The sequence below is a fragment of the Lepidochelys olivacea genome (assembly GCF_965140295.1).
Source record: "Lepidochelys olivacea isolate rLepOli2 genome assembly, chromosome: 24".
NCBI classification, from domain to species: Eukaryota; Metazoa; Chordata; order Testudines; family Cheloniidae; genus Lepidochelys; species Lepidochelys olivacea.
This window is the reverse complement of record NC_140434.1, coordinates 17,008,768-17,030,175: the sequence shown is the minus strand read 5'-3', so window position 1 is coordinate 17,030,175 and position 21,408 is coordinate 17,008,768. Positions and strand designations below refer to the sequence as shown.

The following is a 21,408-nucleotide window of genomic DNA, read 5'->3' as shown; positions in this document are numbered from 1 at the left end:
CAGGATGGAAGGTAACTTTACAGGGTAATAAAAAGATTTAAACACAGAGGATTTCCCTCTAGGCTCAGATTCAAAGTTACAAAAAACAGGAATAAAACTCCCTCTTAGCATAGGGAAAATTCACAAGTGAAAACAAAAGATAATCTAATGCATTTTCTTGCTTTACTTACAATTTCTGTAATTTTAGATGTGTCATTTCAGGTATCTTTTCAGGAGATGTTTTACCTACTAGGTCTCTCTCTCCATCCAGAGAGGGAATAAATAAAGAGAGCCCCCCAAAAAACCTCCCCTGCCCCCCTCCCCCACATTTGAAAGTATCTTCTGTCCTTATTGATCCTTTTGTTAAGGTCCCAACCAGGTTATTTGAGCTTCTTAACCCTTTACAGTTAAAGTGATTCTGTACCTCTGGCCAGGAGGGATTTTATGTTACTGCATACAAAAAGGTTGTTACCCTTCCGTTTATAATTCTGACGGGGGGACATAGAATGTGACACGGCCAGTGGGCAGTGTAACTGAAGGAAGACGCCGTGGTCCTAGGAGTGACGTGGGTCCAGGAACAGAGGTGACAGCAGGCAAGACATCACCAGAAGAGGACACAGTGCTAATTTCCTGGACAGTGTTCATCTGGGAAACCCTCCAAAAATAGAAGCATAACAAATAATCACCAGTTATTTTGGAATATTAAGCCTGTAAGGCAGTAGGGCATGGAGTGAACAGACCAGATCCTCAGACAGTGTAAATCAGTGTCGCTCTGTTGACTTCACGTCAGAGTTCTCAGGTTCTTCTCCTGCCTCTGGGAGGGGAGCGGGGTCAGCAGGGTAGAGTGTGGGGGCTAGGAGCAAGGACTCCTTGGTTCAATCCCCAGCTCTGGGAGGGCAGTGATCTCTCTAGCAGTTAGAGCAAACTTAGTAACACCAAAACATTTATTGAATTAGTATCAAATTTGCCAAATTGTTTCACTCAATCACCAAAAAACTGACATTTTCAAATGAAATATTTTGATTTTCTTTTTCAAAATGGCTTTGTCTTGAAATGTGCTTCAATTTTATTTAAAATGTGTAAAATCTAAGCTTGCAAAAAACACATTTTGTTCAGACTGAAACAACCCGTCCCCCTTTTAATTTGCCCCAAAAAAATCATTTGGGGTCATCTCCAAATAACCGCTCCCCGATTTTTCAGAAGAACTAGAGACCCAAAGAATCGGTTCTTGTCACAGGACTTACATGCCATCTGTGGTCCCAATTCAGCCCTGTTGTGGCTGAAGACACCAGGTCAAAAGGTGATAATAGGGACGAGAACTCAAACATCTCCGTGTTTAGATCAAAACAGCAGCGGCCGTGTCTCTAGGCCCCCACGTGTCAGCTCAACGTAGGTGTTACTCACCCTCAATTTCTGGTGGAAGCCGTACCTCGCAGAGATGTGAACTGCTATTAAACACAGGTGTGACGAGCTTGAGGAGCGAACTCACTTTTGCCGTACGGCTGCATTGGCCCTCGGTCCCGTTGCGTAGCTGAGCTCAGGGGCTGTCCGGGCTCGATGTTTCCTGAAATTCGGCTTCTTTGCTTTTTCACCCCACTCTGAATCAAAAATATTATAACCATCTGAAAATGTTCAATCAGCACGTGCTGGGGGCAGGAAGGGGAGTCTGTATCGCGGGAACCAAATCACCCCAAATTTGCATTACAGCTCCCCCTCCCCCCGCCTCCGTTGCAGAATGTCATTTTTCAAGGCAGTTGCCCCATGCATGGGGGCGTCAATGCAAGTTGTGAATATTAACAGCAGCTCATCATCAGGGGGCTGCAACTCATGAAGTCCCCCATGAAACGACCACCCTTCACTCCAGCAGACTCCTGCAGAGCCCCTGGGGCTTGGTGCACCTTTCCAAGTGTAAGCCGAGTCTGGATGAGCTCTCCTCTGACATCTAGTGCTGAGCTGTGGAAAAAGACTTCAGAAGCTGATCATAGAATCATAGAATCATAGACTATCAGGGTTGGAAGGGACCTCAGGAGGTCATCTAGTCCAACCCCCTGCTCAAAGCAGGATCTCATTTGCATGAACACACCCACCCTGCCTAGGTGCTCAGCATGGTGGGATTGCTTGCCCAAATGATCACTTGTGGCTGGTGTTGGATCCCCAGTCTCCTTGTTATTGGGGCAGGAGTAAGAAAGGGTTATTATCCTTGTTGTGTGAACGAAGAGCAGCAGAACTGTGCCTGGCATACCCCCAATGCCATACCCCAATGCCCAGGAATGATTATTTATGATTATTTTTTATTTCGGTAGCGCTGGGAGCTCAAATCCTCACCCAGAACCCCGCTGTGCTAGGCACTGTACAAACACAGAGCAAAAAGACAGTCCCTGTCCCAGAGAGCTCATGGTCTAGGGAGATTCAATGGATAGAGACCTGGGCTGGGACATAGCAGACATGGGTTTGTTCACGGTTGTGCCCCTGGATGGACCGAAGTTTCTACTGGGTGACCTTGGCCAAGTCACTTCCCCACTCTGTGTCTCAGTTTCCGCATTTGTAAAAACTGGAAGACTGCTACTGACCTTGCTAAAATTCTTTGAGATCTACTCATGAAAAGCACTAGAGAAGAGCTAGATGTCGCTATTGTCATACACAGGCTCCTCTATAATATACTACACCTAATGGATTTTAAACCATTTGGAAATCTAGAACCAGGATGAAACTTTTAGCAAGCAATCTGGAACCTGTTGGATTCTATGTGGTGTGTAAACACTCCAGAATCCAGTGATGTCCTAGATCCAGTCGGGAATCTTGAACCAGGGCCGGATTAACCTTTTGTGAGCCCTTGCGCCAAATATATTTGTGGGCCCCCATGTAGCCGTTGTGGGCTCCGAGTGTGGGCCTGGTGTGGCAGGGCCATTGGTGGCCTAGTATACCCGGTACTGAATCTCAGAGACATTTTTCATTTTGATCACCCACCTCTACATGACTATCTGCATTGCCACATACGGCTCCCTCCGCCCCCAGGGTTTCTCATTAAGCTGTGGATCCCCTGGTTCAGAACTGCAGTCAGGTGGAACCCTTTTCGGCTTGCGTGTTTGGAGGCGATATCTGATCCACATTGTGAGACTGTCCTGTCATAAATGAGGGGAAATTGAGGTGCTTTTTAAATTCTTTTCTTCCACTCTTCGTTTCTGTGGGGAATTTGCCATTGCAATATCACGGTCTTCTTTTTAAACAAACAACACAAAAAAAAATGGCAATGGCTGTAGAAAATAGTAATTCCTGTCCTAGTGAGCACTGGGAAGACTCCAGCATGGGTTGCTCAATTTTATCCTACTTTTTCTACAGCAAATTACAGTGGATCAGCATATTTGATTTGGGAGAAATGAAGTAACAGCTGCCCAAATTGAGCTTGAGCATCCCTGAATTTTGCGGGTGTTCAAATCTGAAAGGCAGGTGCTAGATTCCCTTTCTGAATATTAGATAAATCTGGAAAGGAAAAGTCAATTTCTGCTTCCATGGCTCAGAAGTGGAAATCCTCCTGCTCTGTATCTAAAGCCACCCAGGTCCTCGAGTAGAGCCTCCCCTCCCTTACTTTTCATTTTAACTTTTCCCAGTGGGGTCCACAGACCTCCCTTGCTAGGCTTCAAAAAGAGAGGTGCACTGTCTATTTAGTCCACCCAATTCCTTCTTTGGGGGCTGCCAGGCGGGGTCACACCAGGACTGGGGAAGTCTTCTGAGGGTGATATCTGGGCCAAAGCCTTCTACTCCTTGGGCATACTTGCTCCCCATTCACAGTGCCACCTCCTTCTAACAGCCAGCTCTCCATTCACAGCAAGCTGCAACGCATGGGATCTCAGCTTCCTCACTCCCTCCCCCTCACTTTCCTGTTGATAGCTGCCAAGGGAATGTGGGAAATGTAGTTCCTTCCCTGCTCCAGGGCCGGCTCTCTAGGCAGGGAGCTGGCCAAGGAACTACAGCTCCCAGGGCCCTGTGGGTTCTCAGCTCCCACGCTCGATCCCTGCTCCTCCGAGGCTCCACTTCTGCAGCGCTGCGAGAAGGGAGGAAATGAGTGTTATGGGGCCCCTTCTGAGCTTGGGCCCAGCGCTATGCCGTCATTGGGGCCAGGGTAAATCCGGTACTGTCTAGAACCCATAGACTTTGAGTTTGAACACATTGAGAGGCTTACAATAAATGAGATTCCAGATTCAGCTAGTGATCCAGAATCCAAGAGAGTCAACTAGGTTAGAACACATTGAGAGACCTAAAACCAACAAGATTCTGGAGCTGGCTACTGATCTGGTGCCACTGATGACCCACTGAGTTTGAAAAAATTGAGTGACTTTGGACGCACGGAGTTCTGGAGAGAGCAGGGAATCTAGAATCCAGGGACACTGCAGAGTTTATGAACAGTGAGATACCTGGAACCCATTAGGATTTAGAACCCTCAGGAATCTAGAAACAACTGGGATGCCAAGTGTTCAACTCTCCCTAAGTCTGGGCACCTTCAGACCACCACCTGTTTTGTGTTCTCGACTTCTGACCCGTATCTTCCACTAGACTCAGGGGCACTGCTGAAGAGACCATCAACAAAAGCTGCTTTTTACCAGAGTGAGAAGAGATGTCCTGAAGACCTGCCAGAACTTCTCCCCCACAAAGAGGTAGAGGATGGGAGTGAAACAGGCATTGAAGCAAGATGTGAAGGTATAAATGACAAAGAGAGCACCCATCACCAACTCTGGCATCTCCTTCTTGGAGAGCTTCAAGCCATGATGGAGGTGGTAGGGAAGCCAGCCAAGGAAGAAGGAAACCACTGCAGCCACCATGACTTTGAAGGGCTTCTTGGTCTGTGCCAGCTTCTTCTCCTTCATCTTCAGTCCCAAGCGGACATAGCATCCCACCATGGTGCAGAAAGGCAGCAAGAAGCCTAGCAGGAACCGGACCATGAAGATGGCCACGTTGACCCATCTCCCCAGCTCCTGCATCTTGGCTCTATTCCAGTCTCCGGAGAGGGCATAATTGTTGATGCAGATGATTCTGCACCCGTCCACCACCTGGGTCTCCCGGAAAGCCAAGTAGGGAGGGCTGAGACCGAAGGAAGCCAGCCACATGCCCACCACCAGCTTCCCAGCCCGGGGCACTGTGCGGTGATTCCGGGACCAGTTGGGGTGGTTAGTGAGGGTGAGATGGAAGACAGAGGAGAACATGCCCACAGAGATGCAGGTGTTGAGAAGCTTGCGCAAGACCATGCCGAAGACCCAGTGTAAACCCATGAGGAGGGAGACGATGAAGAAGGGGATCAGCAGGGTGAGTAGGAGGAGAGAGGACATGAGGTGGAGGAACCAGAGCGTGGTCACTGACCTCCTCATCTTCAGCCCCAGCACCCACAGGTACAGCCCGTTCCCCACCACACCCACCAGGAAGGTGGGGAAGAGCAACACAGCAGAGGCCAGGTGAGAGGTGCTCACAGCTGCTGGGGTCTGGCTGGAATTCGCCCCAGTGGTTGGTGGGAGAGTCATGTTGCCTCAGTCCATGGTGCTCGTCCAGCTTTTCTAAATAGTCCCAAACCACTTCTTTCTCCACAGGGGCTGGTCACCTCCTCCCCATGCTGTGCTGCCCAGTGCAGCAGTCTGGGAGCTGACCTTGTTCGTGAAGACAGAGGCAAAAAAAGCATTGAGTACATTAGCTTTTTCCACTTCCTCTATCACTAGGTTGACATCCCTCATTCATTAAGGGGCCCACACTTTCCTTGACTTTCTTCTTGTTGCTAACATACCTGAAGAAACCCTTCTTGTTACTCTTAACATCCCTTGCTAGCTGCAACTCCAAGTATGATTTGGCCTTCCTGATTTCACTCCTGCATGCCCGAACAATATTTTTATACTCTTCCCTGGTCATTTGTCCAATCTTCCACTCCTTGGAAGCTTTTTTTGTGTGTTTAAGATCAGCAAGGATTTCACTGTTAAGCCAAGCTTGTCACCTACCATATTTACTATTCTTTCTACACATCGGGATGGTTTGTCCCTGTAACCTCAATAAGGATTCTTTAAAATACAGCCAGCTCTCCTGGACTCCTTTCCCCCTCCTGTTATTCTCCCAGGGGATCCTGCCCATCAGTTCCCTGAGGGAGTCAAAGTCTGCTTTTCTGAAGTCCAGGGTCCATATTCTGCTGTTCTCCTTTCTTCCCTGTGTCAGGATCCTGAACTCGACCAATTTCATGGTCACTACCTCCCAGGTTCCCATCCACTTTTGCTTCCCCTACTAATTCTTCCTTGTTTGTGAGCAGCAGGTCAAGAAGAGCTCTGCCCCTAGATGGTTCCTCCAGCACTTGCACCAGGAAATTGTCCCCTACACTTTCCAAAAGCTTCCTGGATTGTCTGTGCACCACTGTATTGCTCTCCCAGCAGATATCAGGGTGACTGAAGTCCCCCATGAGAACGAGGGCCTGTGATCTAGTAACTTCTGTTAGTTGCTGGAAGAAAGCAGACTATAGCAGACTCCCACCACTACATCACTCTTGTTGCTCACACTTCTAAACTTAATCCAGAGACACTCAGGTTTTTCTGCAGTTTCATACCGGAGCTCTGAGCAGTCATACTGCTCCCTTCCATACAATGCAACTCTCCCACCTTTTCTGTCCTGCCTGTCCTTCCTGAACAGTTTATATCCATCCATGACAGTGCTCCAGTCATGTGAGTTATCTCACCAAGTTCCACCATTGAATAATCCGCTACTGCCCAGCTTGGCTTCTTAGATAGTTGGACGCGGAGGGCCAGGGATGCACAGAAATGTGGGTCCAGCGGTACCTCCAGGGCAAATACCAATGCCAACAGCTGCCCATTGGAGGGAGTTGCGTGTCCAAAGGGACTAGAGCTTCGATAGGGCTCTGAAAGAGCCATGTTCCCCAGAGATGCAGCAGAGGTGGCTGGTATGAGTATGGCCAGGCTGATGCCCCAGGTTTGGATGTAAGTGTGCAGAGAGGAAAGGGCTGTTGGATTCAAGGGGCCATGTCAGGGTTCCCTCCCCACTCTGAACTCTGGGGTATAAATGTGGGGACGCACATGAAAGACCCCCAAAGCTTATTTCTACCTGCTTAGGTTAAAACTTCCCCAAGGCACAAATCCTACCTTGTCCTTGGACAGTATTGCTGCCACCACCACGTGAGTTGGACAAAAATTCAGGAAAAGGGTCACTTGGAGTCCCTATTTCCCCAAAATATTCCCCCCAAACTCCTTTACCCCCTTTCCGGGGGAGGCTTGAGAATAATATACAAACCACGTGGTTACAATGTAAGCACAGACCAAACCCCTGCGTTTTTAGGACATTGAAAATCAATCAGGTTCTTAAAAGAAGAATTTTATTTACAGAAAAAGGAAAAGAATCACACCTGCAAAACCAGAATGGAAGGTAACTTTACAGGGTAAATAAAAATATTTAAAACACAGAGGATTCCCCTCTAGGCTCAGCTTTAAAGTTACAAAAAGCAGGAATAAAACTCCCTCTTAGCATAGAGAAAATTCACATGCTAAAACAAAAGATAATCTAATGCATTTCCTTGCCCTCACTTACAATTTTTGTAATCTTAGATACTTATTTCAGATCTGCTAAGGGCGCTCCTGCAGCCGGGCCTACAGAGAAACCTTTTCCTGTCAGAACCGACGAGTCCAAGTGCTCTGAAATCCACGTGCCCGCTCGGCTTGGCTTGAAATTGGCCGTCTCTGAGGAAGGCCCGGGGCAGAGTGAGTGGGGCAGATTCAGAGGCTTGTGATCCGGGGCCCTCAGTTAAAGCTGCATGAAAAGGAGCCGTTCTTAATTTTTTTTCACAGCGCTCTGAAAACCAGTTACAGACTCGCATTGACTTGGAAAGTGGCACCAAGCCGCAGGGGCTCTGCTGGAGTCTGCGGGAGGAAAGAGCGGTCGTTTGATCAGGGACGTCAGGAGACGCAGCTCCCTGAAGATGAGCTGCTGTTAATATTCACAAATTGCACTGAAGCCTCCATGCAGGGGGCAACTGCCTTGAAAATCAGCACTGAGCAATGGAGCGGGGGGTTGTGATGCAAATTGGGGGTCCTTTGGTCCAGGAGTTCCCGCGATACAGCCCCCCACACACACACACGTGCTGACTGAACATTTTCAGATGGTTATTATGTTCTCAGTGCAGAGTGAGGGGAAATAGCAAAGAGGCCAAACGTCGAGCCTGGATGGCCCCTGAGCTCAGCCACGCACAAGGACCGAGGGCCAGTGCAGCCATATAGCAAAATTGAGTCCACTCCTTGAGCTGTTCACACCTGTGTTTAATAGCAGTTCACACCTCTGCGAAGTACGGCTTCCAGCGGAAATTGAGGGTGAGTAACACCCACGCTGAGCTGACACGTGGGGGCCTAGAGACTGCTGTTTTGATCTCAACACGGAGATGTTTGAGTTCCCGTCCCTATTATCACCTTTGACTTGGTGTCCTGGTGACTTGGCTGACTTGGGACCACAGATGGCATGTAAGTCCTGTGCCAATAACCGATTCTTTGGGTCTCTAGTTGTTCTGAACAGCCGAGGTGCGGGGGGGGGCTCATTTGGGATGACCCCAAATTATTATTATTAGCTAATGAAAAGGTGTGGGGGGTGGGGATGGAGATTGTTTCAGTCTAAAGGAAATGTTTTTTTTTTCCTGAGCTTGGTTTTTACACATTTTAAATGAATAAAAAAATTAAACACATTTCAAGCAAAGCTGTTTGGAATAAGAACATCGCAGTGTTTTATTTTGAAAATGTCAGCTTTTTGGTGGTTGAGTGAAACAATTTGGCAAATCTGACACTAATTCATTAAATGTTTTGGTGTCAGTAAGTCTACTGTAACTGCTAAACACCATTTCCTCACAGAGCTGGGGTTTGAACCCAGGCGTCCTGGCTCCTAGCCCCCCCCCCACGCTAACCTGCTAGAGCCCACTCATCTCCCAGCAGCAGGAGAAGAGCCCAAGAACTCTGAAGTGAAGTCAACAGAGCTACATTGATTTACACTGGCCGAGGAGCTGGCCTGTTCGCTCCAGGCCCTATTGCCTTACAGGCTTAATATTCCAAAATAATTGGTGATTATTTGTTATGCTTCTATGGGGGGGGTCCCAAATGAACACCGTTAAAGAGGCCTGATTTTCCAGAAGAAATAGCTGAACCCTTTGTGAACATCAGGCCTCTTGGAAAGTGTTTCAAGTCAGTACATGATTCCATGTACTTGGAACCCTTCAGTTACTAGACCTTGGCAGATCTAATTGGGTTTCAAGACACTATTATACATAGAACCCAAGAGGTTTAAGAACAAGCCAGATATCTAGAACTAATGCAGTACTGTTGTGTGTGTGTATATTATATATATATACACATATGTATATGTATACACACACACATTTAAAAACACAATAGTATCCCAAGAGTTCTAGACATTTGAGTGATTCTTGAACCTTTTGGGTTCTTGCTCTGACCAAAAAATTTTAAACCCAAACGGGTCCTATGCGCTCTAGGATGTCAGGTATGAGGTTGGAAACTAGGATGCTCAAGACCACATAGGATCTCTTCGGGTTTTTAAATCTTGGCAGACCTAGAACCCAAGAACTTCAAGAACCAGCCAAATACCTAGAATGCATAGGATCCTATTGGCTTTTGAAACATAAAGTGGCTTGGAAAACATGATGTCTAAATCTAGCCCACATCAGATCAGATTGCATTCAAAACCCTGACAGACCTGGGACCAAGAGGTTAAGAACTGGCCAGGATTCCTAGAATCCATAAGATCCTATTGAATTCTGAATCAGCGAGAGACGGTATCTGTCATGTTTGGCAGTCTTGTTTCCTCTGAACAGTAGCAATGGGAAAAGATGTTTAAAACAGATGGGCTATGTGCATGTCTAACTTACCTACAGCCCTCCACCTGGGGCTGGTGGCCCACACAGGTCTGGCTTCCTCAGATACCACAGTGGGTCCAGGTGACAATTGGTACAGTACCCCAACAAGATCTGCCTGACCTCTGGATAGAATCAGAGATTCTAAGGCCAGAAGCAGCATGGTGGTCCCCTAGTCTGACCTGAATCAGAACATCCCTGAATTAGTCCCTATTTGAACTAGAGCAGACCTGTTAGAAATACCATCCAATCCTGCTTTAAAAATTGCCAGTGATGGAGAATCGGGAGGATCTTTTTAACTCTTTATCATCTTTTGGATCTGCTGCCCCCCAACCTTGGCCAAGGTTTTGTAACTTAGCTCAAGCTGGCAGGTGAGATCTTCACAGTTACTGTGACCTGTGACTAGAGGTGCAGAGGGCAGCCCACACTGAAAATGCCAAGGTCAGGGTGGGCAGCAAAAAGGAGAGCAGTTTATCCCAAAACTGGTGGTTACCACTGTAGTTAGATTCACCAACCACTCACAAGCTGTGCTCCTCATCCGCCACACTGGTGATCAAGAAGCCAAAAAAAGAAAGAAAGAAAGAAGAAGAAGAAGAAATCCCACAGCCCCCTTTATTGCATTCCAATCTTAGGCTCCCAGTCAGCAAATAGGTCCAGTAAAGTGAGAAGTTACTTAAAATTCTATTCACTGCACAAAATGTTCTTCTGATCCCCAAAGGGCCAGCCACATTCCCAGATCAATACTGGTTTGGATCTTACCCAAAACGCCACACTGCCAGCCAATGCTTCATGGCCCATCCAATGGGCTGGACAGGGCTGATGCAAGCTGTCTGGGGCTGTCACCCAGATACACAGCACAGGTCTGAGATATCAATATACCACACATATTTACAACTCACAATACAAAGATGATACATACACATAAACAAGCTGATCATATTTATCAAATGATAACTTTCCCACTGATAGCTTACATGGTATATCTGGTATGTTCCATTGGAATTTTGTATCCATAACATTATGAATGATCACCCATATTCCATACAGTGTCACTCTTATTAGCTTGGACGTTACCTCTTCACCACCCTGAAGTGATCATGGGCAGGTGGTTTCTCTGGAGCAGCTCTTTATTCTACTGACTTGTTTTCCTTACCAGCCGCTCTGAAACTAAGCCAGAGCTTCCCCACCCAAAATATCCCAGTGATCGGGTCACATGGTGTTGGAAATTATTTCAGAGCTGCCACAGAAAAACTTATGGAAACTACGTAGTTCAAGCAAAACCTGGGAATTATTAATAATTACTATTCTTTATTTCAGCAGAGCTTGGAGCCCCAGCTCTGGCCCAGGACCCCAATGTGCTCGGCACTGTACAAACACAGAACAAAAAGACAGTCCATGTCCCAGAGAGCCCAGAATGGATAGAGACCTGGGCCAGGACACAGGAGAGCTGGGTTTGTTCCAGGTTCTGCCACTGGACAGGCCAAAGGTTCTACTGGGTGACACTGGCCAAGTCACTTCCCCACTCTGTGCCTCAGTTTCCCCATTTGTAAAAACTGGAAGACTGCTACTGACCTCCTTGCTAAAGTTCTTTGAGATCTACTGATGACAAGCACTAGAGAAGACCTAGATATCGCTATTATAATACACAGACTCTTCTATAATATACTACAGCTAATGGATTTTAAACCATTTGAAAATCTAGAACCAGGATGAAACTTTTAGCAAGCAATCTGGAAGCTGTTGGATTCTATGTGGTTTGAAAACACTCTAGAATCCGGTGATGTCCTAGATCCAGTCAGGGACCTAGACTCAGTAGACTTTGAGTTTGAACATACTGAATGGCTTACAATAAATGAGATTCCAGAGCCACCTAGAGATGCAGAATCCAAGAGAGTCAATTAGGTTAGAACACATTGAGAGACCTAAAACCAACAAGATTCTGGAGCTGGCTAGCAATCTGGTGCCATTAATGACCCACTGAGTTTGAAAAAATTGAGAGACCCAAAACATATGGGATTCTGGAGAGAGCAGGGAATCTAGAATCCAGGGACACTGGGGTTTATAAACATTGAGATACCTGGAACCCATCAGGTTTCAGAACAAGCAGGAATCTAGGAACAAAGGGGATGGCAAGTTTTCAACTCTCCCTAAGTCTGGGCAACTTCAGACCATCTCCTGTTTTGTGTTCTAGACTTCTGACCCCTGTCTTTCACTAGACTCAGCGGTACTGCTGCCTAGATCATCGACAACAGCCTCTTTGACCAGAGTGAGAAGAGACTTCCTGAAGACCTGCCAGAACTTCTCCCCCACAAAGAGGTAGAGGATGGAGGAGAAGGAGGCATTGAAGCAGGATGACAAGGTGTAAATGACCATGAGAGCACCCGTCACTGACTCTGGCACCGCCTTCTTGTAGAGCTTCAAGCCATGGTAGAGGTGGTAGGGGAGCCAGCCGAGGAAGAAGGAAAGCACTGCGGCCACCACGACTTTGAAGGGCTTCCCAGCCCACGCCAGCTTCTTCTCCTTCATCTTCAGCCCCACGCGGACATAGCATCCCACGATGGTACAGAAGGGCAGCAGGAAGCCCAGCAGGAATCGGACCACGAATACAGCCAGGTGGACCTGTCTGTCCAGATCCTGCATCTCAGCTCCATTTTGGTCTCCGGAGAGGGCGTAATTGTTGATGCAGATGATTCTGCCCCCGTCCACCACCTGGGTCTCCCGGAAAGCCAGGTAGGGAGTGCTGAGACCGAAGGAGGCCAGCCACACGCCCACAACCAGCTTCCAAGCTCGGGACAGGGTGCGGTGATTCCGGGACCAGATGGGATGGTGAGTGAGGGTGTAGCGGTCCAGACTGATGAGTGTGAGAAGGAAAACAGAGGAGAACATGCCCATGGAAATGAAGGCATTGAGAAGCTTGCACATGGCCATGCCAAAGACCCAGTGGAAATCCACGAGGACGTAGATGGCAAAGAACGGAATTAGCAGGGTGAAGAGAAGGTAGCAGGAGACCAGGTGAAGGAACCAGAGCGTGGTCACTGTCCTCCTCATCTTCAGCCCCAGCACCCACAGGTACAGCCCGTTCCCCACCACACCCACCAGGAAGGTGGTGAAGAGCAACACAGCAGAGGCCAGGTGATGGGTCTTCGTGGTGTCTGCGATCTTACTGGAATTTGCCATTGTGGTTGGTGGGAGTGCCGTGATATCTTGTTCCATGGTACCCTGGGAAGAGACAGAAGAGGGGTTCGAAGGGACAACATTGGAGGCCAAAAGGGAGAGTGGAAGTGGAGAAGGGAGAAATACCAGTGTGAGTAACTGGTAAGGTAACACTGGAGAGGACGTCGCTGGGCACTCTGTGGTCCTCCAGAATATCCATGGTAGATATTCCCAGAAACTGGGCTATAGCCGGTGGAACTCACTGCTGCAGGATAGAGCTGTGAGCAGTAGGGGAGGACAAGGGGGATAGCAGACATGGGAGAAGTGGGGAAGGGGACAGTCTAGGAGATCAAATATACAGCTATGCAGAGAATATCATGTAGCTGTGATGTGGCTGGCTCAGGGGAGCAGGGAATGGGCCACGGGGCCTTTCCACTCTTGGGTGGCCAGCTCTAATCTGGCCCCAGGGCAGGGGATCAGGGCTATTCAGTTGAGGGGGGATCGGTGCTGTTGACTCCTAGCATGCAGGAGCTGGTGCCAGTGTAACTCACTGCCACAAGGCAGAAAAAGCCACCCCGCCCCCACCCCATCTCTTCTGCTCATCTGCCAGTCACAGGAACTGCTGCTACACCCTGACTCGAGAGAGCGCGCAGGGTCCTTCTCACCCTCATTGCAACAGGAAACCACAATCCACCGAGCTGCTGCTCTGCCCCCAAGCCGGGCTGCCAGCCCTGCAGCCGGGTCCTCTGGGCTATTGCCTCTGGCAGGGACTGCATCCCTTACGGCCTTGTTAGCACAGTGTCCTCTGTGCTCTGCAGCCTGGCCTAATGGTTAGAGAAGGGCAGGCTGGGAGCCAGGACTCCTGGGTTCTACGCCCAGCTCTGGGAGTGGGGTGGGGGTCAGAACTCCTGGGTTGTGGGAGGAAATTGGGGTCTTGTGGCTTAGAGCAGAGGTTCGCAGCCAAGGGGTATGTGTACCCCTAAGGGTACGCAGAGGTCTGTCGGGGGGTACATCAACTCATCTAGATATTTGCCTAGTTTTACCACAGGCTACATAAAAAGCACTAACGAAGTCAGTACAAACTAACATTTCATACAGTGACTTGCTGAGACTGCCCTATGTACTATACACTGAAATGTAAGTCCAACATTTATGTTGCAATTAATTTATAATTATACAGGAAAAATGAGAAGGTCAGCAATTGTTCAGTAATAGTGTAGCTGTGACACATCTGTATATTTATGTCTGATTTTGTAAGCAAGTAGTTTTTAAGTGAGGGAAAACTTGGGGGTACACAATAGAAGGGGTACAGTAGTCTGGAAAGGTTGAGAACTGCTGGCTTAGAGCTTTGTAAATGGGGATCAACTCATCAGACTAACATGAAATAAGGGGAAAAACTTTACCCATGTCACTGACCTCACCTACTACCTCTGTCTATTGAGTGCCCCATGGGAACCCCACAGATACCCAGTGGCAGGGAGTCCCACCGATTTGCCTTTACAATAGCAAATTTCTGTGGCTTCTAGTGGGGCTTAGCAAGAAAATTCCCCTTTAGACCCAACATGGGGCCCTCCGCCCACTGTCTTGACTCACCTGGGCAGCGGGTGGTGGAAACAGACCCAGCGCAGAGAGAGCCTCAGATGCTGTGTGTTTGGCCAGCAAAGCGTCCGTGTGTCTGTCCCCTGCACCCCAGAGCCCTCCCCTGTGTGTTGAGTTCACTCCCCTTAACTCTGTTTCTTCTACATGCTCCACCCCCACCTGCTCTCTGAGATCCACAAGCTGCAAACCATGAACGGAAATGATCATTGGACACCGTCTTAGCAAAGAAACCACCTAAGCAACAATCATTGCTTTAAAACTAGCCCCTCTCCCTCCCAGAGCCTGGCCTAGAACCCAGGAGTCCTGGTTCCCAGGCCCCCCCGCAATGCACTAGATTCTTGGCCAGGAGCTCAACTATTGAGGTGTGCCCCCATGAAGAGAAAGGGCCTGTATCTCACAACTCGACCCAGAAATAACCCAGCAGTGTTAGCTCACAACAAAGTCTGAGTCACAAATGATGCAGCTCCCATCCAAGGAGTGGGTGGGGGGTTCTAGTGGTTTGACGTGGGGCGGGGGACACTGGGAGTAAGGACCCTGGGTTCTGTTCCAAGCTCTGGGAGGGAGGTGGCGTCTAGTGGTTAGAGCAGATCAATAGTTGTGTGGAGTCCTGTGTTATCTACATGTTGTGGGTACAACTCCTGTGAAATGCGGCCCCTTCCTATTCTAGATAAAATCTCAGTCACACCCAGCCCTCCCCAGAGTGTTCGTTACACAGGCCCCATCCACGGAGCTGGGACCCTGAGAACCCCAATGGGAACCCAACGCTACTGGGAAAACAGCCCCCAACGGCATGGTACACGAGACCAAGGTTGAATTCTGAGGGGAGTGGGGTCTCGTGGTTAGAGTTGGGGGGGGGGGAAAGGGGCTGGGAGCCAGGATTCCTGGGTACTATCCCTGGCTAGGGGAGGGCAGAGGGGTCAAGTGGTTAGAGCAGGTCTGTGTGGGGAGCCAGAAACCAGTGGTTCTAGTCCCAGTTCTGGGAGGGGAATGAGGTCCAAAGGGCTAGACTGAGGGGGCCTGGAGTCAGGACTCCTGGGTTCTGGCCATAGCTCGGGGAGGGAAGGGGAAGGGAGGGCACTGAGTTAGATTCGGGGATACAGGTGCTGAGACCCAGGATTCTGGTTCTACCCTGTGTGCGGCTACAGCCTCATTGGTTTGTGCAGGGAGGAGAATGAAACGGCGTGTTCCTCGCTGCTCGGGCACGGGCTGCACACGTCTGTCTCTCTCTCTCCCCACCCTCTGCTGCCTCTAATCCCCTTTGTGTTCTTCCTACTCTTCCTTAGGGTCTCACGGCCCCTCCGCCTTCCTGACCGGCCTGATCCCTCATGGAACCTCATTCTTCCCGGCCAGTCTGGCCCCTCACCGCACCTCTGCCTTCCCACCAGTCCGGCAGCCAATGGGAGCAACCCCCAGCTGGTCGGGAAAGGAAATCAAGTGGCAGCTGCGTGTGGCACCCCCTGCTGGGGTTGCTGCCTGTGGGCTCTGGGGCTGAATATGGGGACAATGATGACCTCTGCCTCTGCCTCTGATCTTCCATCTGGTCCTCACCAACCTGCTCACGTCCTGCTTTATAATTCTGTTCTTTACAATTCTGCCTAGGCTCCTGCTGGGTCTTCGGCATGGCCATGTATGAGCTCCTCAAAGCCTGCCTCTCCCCGGGCATGTTCTCTGCCATCTTCCTCCTCATCCTCTCCAGCCTGGACCGCTGCACTCTCGACTGCCCCCCGTCTGGTGCTGCCATCCCCGCACTGTGACCTGGGTCAGGAAGCTGGTCGCGGTTGTATAGCTGGTTTCTTTCGCCCTCAGCGCTCCCTAACTGGGTTTTCTGGAACTCCTGGAGATGGAGGGGGCAGGGTCATCTGGACGAATAGTTACACCTTCTCTGGAGAGGGAGAGGGAGCCGAGATGCAGGCCTGGAGGAGACCTCTCCATCTGCTGCTGTTCAGGGTGCAGTTTCTGCTGGGCTTCCTGCTGCCCCTTTGCACCAGTGTGGGATGCCAGGTTCAGACAGGGCTGGAGATAAAGAAGAAGAGGTTGGTGAGGAGAGGGAAGCCTTTCAAAGTCACGGTGACTGCGGTGATGTCATTCTTGCTCTGCTGGCTGCCCGACCACCTCTGCCACGGCCTGCTGTTTTACAAGAATGCGTTGCCAGGGTTGGTCACGAGTGCCTGAAAGTGCCAGGAGTCAGAGAGCACTGGCAACTTGTCATCCCGCCTGTTCCTTCATTCCTGACGGTTCTGAAACCTGATGGGTTCCAGGTATCTCAATGTTTATAAACCGAGCAGTGTCCTTGGGATTCCAAATTCCTTGTTATCTGCAGAATCCCATGTGTTCTAGGTCTCTCAACATTATAAAACTCAATGGGTGTTGAGAGTTTCAGATCACTAGCTGGCTACAGAATCAATGTATTCTAACCTAACTGATTCTTCTGGGTTCTGTGTCATTGGTTGGCTCTGGAATCTTCCCTTTAAGTCTCTCAAATTGCTCACACTCAATAGGGTCCATGGGTTCTAGATTCCTGGCTGGTGCTAGGACCCCAGTAGATTCTAGAGTGTTTTTAAACCATATAGAATCCAACAGGTTCCAGCTTCTTTGATAGATCTAAAAATCTCATGGGGGTTCTAGATTTCTAAATGGTTTAAAATCCATTTGGTGTGGTGTATTATAGGAGAGTCTGTGTATTATAAACGCAATAGCTAGTTCTTCTCTCATGCTTTTCCACAGTAGATCACAAAGAACTTTGCCAAGGAGGTCAGGAGCAGTTTCCCAGTTTTTACAAATGGGGAAACTGAGGCCAAGGTCACTCAGTCCACTAGTGGCAGAGCCAGGAATAGGATCAAGGCCTCCTGAGTCCTGGTCTCTATCAATCCTGACTCCTCAGACAGTAAGCTCTCTCGTGCAGGAATTGTCTTTTTCCTCTATCTTTACACAGCACCTACTACAGTTCAGTATGGGGCCATGACTACACCACCCACTGGGTTCTAGCCCTAGCTGTGAGAGGGAAATGGGGGTTGGTTTAAAGTAATGGCTGTTTCTTAGGTGTTTGATCTGCTAAGACAGTGTCCAAATGATCATATTTATTTATGGTTTGCTCTCTCAACCAGAGAGAGCAGGTTGCGGGCGAGCATGTAGAAGACACAGAGCTAAGGGGACCCTCACCGGCACCAGCTCAACAGAACCAACCCCCACCTCCCTGAGCCAGCCAGTCCCCACCCTGGAGCCAGATTGGAACCAGCACCTCCTGGAGGAGAAGGCCCCATATCCCATTCCCCACCCCTATGAGCCAGCCCATCCTCCAGATCACAGCAAGGTGATATTATCAGAATAGCTGTGTATTTGACCTACTATACTGTCCCCGTCCCCACTCCTCCTACATCTATTATTCCTCTTTCCCTTGGCCCATATTTCTACCTTGTAGGGGTGAGTTCCATCGGCTATAGCCCAGTTGCTTGGAATATCTAGCCTGGATATTCTGGAGGACCAGAGGGTGCCCAGAGAGATCCTCTCCAATGGTGCCTTCCTAACCCCCTCTTATTTCTCCCTTCCTCTTGCCCTCACCCTTGTCCCCTCCTCTGTTGTCCCTTCCAATCCCTCTTCTCTCTCTCCCCAGGGCACCATGGACCAAGGCAAGACACCTCTCCCACTAATTGCTGGGGCAAATACCAGCAAGACCCCAGCAGCTGTGAGCAATGCTCACCTGGCTGCGGCCGTGTTGCTCTTCCCCACCTTCCTGGTGGATGTGATAGGAAACAAGCTGTACCAGAGGGTGCTGGGGCTGAAGATGTGGAGGATGGTGACCATCCTCTGGTTCCTTCACCTGGCTACCTTCTCTTCACCCTGCTGATCCCCTTCTTCGCTGTCTACATCCTCCTGGGTTTCCACTGGGTCTTCAGCATGGCCATTTGCAAGCTTCTCTACACCTCCATCTCCATGGGCATGTTCACCTCCATCTTCCTTCTCACACTCATCAGTCTGGATCTCTATACCGTCACTCAGCATCCCATCTGGTCTTGGAATCACCACACTGTGCCCCAGGCTCAGAAGCTGGCTGTGGGTGTGTGGCTGGTCTCCTTCTGTCTCAGCACTCCCTACCTGGCTTTCCAGGAGACCCACATGCTGGACGGGGGCAGAATCATCTGCATCAACAACTATGCCCTCTCCAGAGACTGGAACGGAGACAAGCTGCAGGGGATGGGAAGATGGGTCCACCTGTCCGTCTTCATGGTCTGGTTCCTGCTGGGCTTCCTACTGCCCTTCTGCACCACAATGGGATGCTATGGCTGGTAGGGCTGAAGTTGAAGGAGAAGAAGCTGGCATGGGCTGGGAAGCCCTTCAAAGTCATGGTGGCCACAGTGGTTTCCTTCTTCCTCGGTTGGCTGCCCTACGACCTCTAACAGAGCTTGAACCTCCACAAGAAGGAGATGCCAGAGTAGGTGGCAGGTGCTTTCTTGGTCATTCATACCTTCACATCCTGCTTCACCCCCATCCTCTACCTCTTTGTGGGGGAGAAATCCTGGCAGGTCTTCAGGACGTCTCTTCTCACGCTGGTCAAAGCGGCTTTTGTCGATGATCTCAGCAGCAGTCTCCCCTAGTCTAGTTGAAGACAGGGGTCAGAAGTCTAGAACAGAAAACAGGTGATGGACTGAAAATGCCTAGGTTTAGGGAGAGTTGAACATTTGGTATCCCATTTCTTTCTAGATTCCTCATGGTTCTAAATCCTAATGGGTTCCAGGCACCTCACAGTTTATAAACCCTGCAGTGTTCCTGGATTCTAGATTCCCTCCTCTCTCTGGAATCCCATGCGTTCTAGGTCTCTCATTTTTTTTCATACTGAATGGCCATCAATGGCACCAAATCAGTAGCCAGCTCCAGAATCTTGTTTCTTTTAGGACTCTCAATGTGGTGTAACCTAACTGATGCTCTTGGATTCTGCATCTCTAGGTGGCTCTAGAATTTCCTTCATTCTAAGCCTCTCAGTGTGTTCATACGCAAAGTCCATGGGTTCTAGATTCCTGACTGGACCAAAGACATCACTGGATTCAAGAGTGTTTTCAAACCACATAGAATCCAACTAATTTCAGATTCTTTCCTGAGATTTTCATTGTGGTTCTAGATTTCTAAATGGTTTTTAATCCAGTAGGTGTACTATATTGTAGAAGAATCTGTGTATTACTTTAGTGATATCTAGCTCTTCTCTAGTTCTTGTCATCAGTAGATCTCAAAGAACTTTATCAAGGAGATCAGTAGCAGTCTTCCAGGTTATACAAATGGGGAAGTTGAGTCACAGAGTGGGGATGTGACTTGGTCAAAGACACCCAGTAGAACCTTTGGTCTGGCCAGTGGCAGAACTGAAAACAAACCCAGGTCTCCTGCATCCCAGCCAGGTCTCTATATATTGTATCTCCATAGATTGTGAGCTTTCTGTGACCTGGACTGTTTTTTTACTCTGTGTTTGTACAGCGCCTAGCACAGCAGGGTGCTGGGTCAGGACTAGGGCTCCTGGAACTACCTGAAATAAAATATAATAAGTATAATCATTCCCAAGCATTCCTTGAATGACATAGATTCTGTAAAGTTTGTGTGATGGCTCTGAAATACTTTACAACCGCCGCGTGACCCGGTCACTGGGATATTTAGTGTGTGGAGGCTCTGGCTTAGATTAAGATTGGCCAATAAGGACAACAAGCCAGCAGGACAAAGAGCGGCTCCACAGAAACCACCTGTCCATGAACAGTTCAGGGTGGTAAAGAAGTAACATCCAAGAAATCAAGAAGACCCCACCTCTCAGCTCCAGCCAAGTTATAAAACTTTGGCCAAGGCTGGAGACCAGCAGATCCAATGGACAATAAAGACTTGAAAAGACCTGCCTGGTGGATTCTCCATCACTAGCAATTTTTAAGGCAGGACTGGGTGTTTTTCTAAGAGATCTGCTCTAATTCAACCAGGGACTAATTCAGGGACGTTCTGCCTGAGGTCAGAGTAGGGGACCACCATGCTCCTTCTAGCCTTGGAATCTCTGAATCCATCCAGAGAACAGGCAGATGTTGTCAGGGTGGCGTACCAGTTGTCACCTAGGGCCCACTGGGGTGTCTGAGGAAGCCAGGCCTGCATAGACCACCAGCTCAGGGTGGAGGCTGTAGGTAAGTTAGACATATGTGTTTTACTGTTCAAACAAAACAAGACTGACAACTATGACACTTACCACCTCTCACTGACTCAAAATTCAATAGGATCTCATAGATTCTAGGAATCCTGGCCAATTGTTAACCTCTTGGGTCCCAGCTCTGTCAGTGTTTTGAATGTGATCTGATCTGATGTGGCCTGGATTTAGACATTATGTTTTTAAACCCCATGTATGTTTCAAAAGCCAATAGGGTCCTATGAGTTCTAGGTATTTGGCTGGTTCTTGAACCTTTGAGTTCTAGGTGTGCGAAGATTTTAAAACTCAATCGGTCCGATGTGGATCAGAACATCTTAGTTTCAAACCTCATATATGATGTCCTAGCTGACATAGGACCAGTTTGGGTTTTAAAAAACTTGTCAGAAGTAGTTGTCAAAAAACTTGTCAAAAGGTTCAAGAACCACTCAGATATCAAGAACTCATGGGGTACTATTGCATTTATATCTATCTATCTATATCTATGTCAGAGTTCCCTCCCCACTCTGAACTTTGGGGTACAGATGTGGGGACCAGCATGAAAGACCCTCTAAGCTTATTTCTACCAGCTTTGGTTAAAACTTCCCCAAGGCACAAATCCTTCCTTGTCCTTGGACGGTATTACTTCCACCACCAAGGGATT

General features: G+C 48.8%; 3 pseudogenes across 3 annotated transcripts; 1 reads left to right on the top strand and 2 right to left on the bottom strand.

Annotated features, from left to right (window-relative positions):
* Nucleotides 1-4,556: 4,556 nt before the first annotated feature.
* On the bottom strand, nt 4,557-5,489 carry LOC311512087 (putative G-protein coupled receptor 33 pseudogene; annotated as a pseudogene). The gene has a single exon. The product of its transcript is annotated as a putative G-protein coupled receptor 33 pseudogene (transcript).
* A 6,554-nt stretch (nt 5,490-12,043) lies between these two features.
* Nucleotides 12,044-13,069, bottom strand: LOC311512086 (putative G-protein coupled receptor 33 pseudogene; annotated as a pseudogene). Its single transcript has one exon. The product of its transcript is annotated as a putative G-protein coupled receptor 33 pseudogene (transcript).
* Nucleotides 13,070-18,224: 5,155 nt separating this feature from the next.
* Nucleotides 18,225-19,200, top strand: LOC311512470 (putative G-protein coupled receptor 33 pseudogene; annotated as a pseudogene). The gene has a single exon. The product of its transcript is annotated as a putative G-protein coupled receptor 33 pseudogene (transcript).
* Nucleotides 19,201-21,408: the final 2,208 nt, after the last annotated feature.